The following is a 1324-nucleotide window of genomic DNA, read 5'->3' on the forward strand; positions in this document are numbered from 1 at the left end:
AACTACAGCCATACTATGCGTGATTGCCCAATCCCGTCTGATCTTGGAAGCTAAACTGCATTTGGCCTGGTCAGTACCTGGTAGGGTGACCTCCAGGGAATACCAGGTGCTGTAGTTCAAGATATCCATTTGGGAGGGGTGTTTGCACACGGTCAAGCAGTATAGGAATTTATAAGCTTCAATCAAACACATCCATTTTCTGAGTGTGTAATTAATTCTTAATTCGCCTTCAGATTCTATTATGAATGATGAAATCTGCTCTTTTATGATGGAATATTCCATCTAATTTACTGAGATAATTGTATGGTACATGATTATTTTAATATTGTTAATAAAAGTTATGTTCTAATTATACTATAATTAATACCTAAGAGTGCCCCAGACAATAGCCATACTTTTTCTTCTTTTTGCTGTTTGATATATATTTTGGCTTTGGGAGCACCACCAACAATTACGGATGATAAATATTATTCTTCAATTACTGTATAGTTGGTCTATCATTACCTATCCTTAAAAAGTTCTGTGCAGAATCTTCCCTTTCTACTTTTGTGCTGAGATATATGCAAGATATATTGGCATTAACCATGCTGCAGGGCAGATGCGATGTGTCTATGTCAGGAAACGGAGGCCATTGCCGCCCCCTCTCCGCCCACAAACGGCAGCAGACTGTCAATCACTGACAGTCTGCTGCCACTTTACGTGCGGGCTCGCAGACCCGTTCTGCACATGCGCAGAATGGGTCTGTCTGCGCAGATTCCCAATTATCAGGAATCTGTGTCCAGTAGTGAAATAGCGTGAACTGCTAAATTAGGCCCTAAGCAGCTGATTCAGACCCGCTTGCTAGGATGCGTTAGCTCGTAGCTGGCCGATTGTCGCTTTCTGCGCATGCGTACGCATTGCAATGCGCGAACCAGTGTGAGACATCGGGAAGCGTTCACTCGCTATGCATAGACAGCCCAGCAGAGTGAGTGACAGGAGAAGCCGTTTGTGGGTGGTGACGGGCTGGCCATTGACAACGGGGGAGTGGAGGTGCGAACGCAGGCGTGCCTGAGCATGTCAACACCGTTTAAGATGCATGCATAACACAGGCAGCGTCATTGTACACGTCACCTGGATGTATTTCACACTGAAGTGATCGCATTGCTTGTGGCAGAGTATAGTCAACCTCAAGCACTGCGATCGCATCCGATGGTGCTCGATGTACCAATGGTTTAATGCACTTCCTGGAGATGATGTGCGCAAGTGGGTGTCTTAAGACAGGCTGGTGGGCATATGCATACACAAAGTGATCGCCCGCCAAGACATAGTGGGTGTGCTTATGCCT

The 1324-nt window shown here is 45.6% G+C and overlaps 1 pseudogene; it reads left to right on the plus strand.

The window, feature by feature from the left end:
• LOC148507565 (5S ribosomal RNA) lies at positions 1-118 on the plus strand (annotated as a pseudogene).
• Positions 119-1324: the final 1206 nt, after the last annotated feature.

This window comes from Taudactylus pleione, unplaced genomic scaffold (genome assembly GCF_031769625.1).
Source record: "Taudactylus pleione unplaced genomic scaffold, aTauple2 ptg000391l, whole genome shotgun sequence".
Lineage (NCBI taxonomy): Eukaryota > Metazoa > Chordata > Amphibia > Anura > Myobatrachidae > Taudactylus > Taudactylus pleione.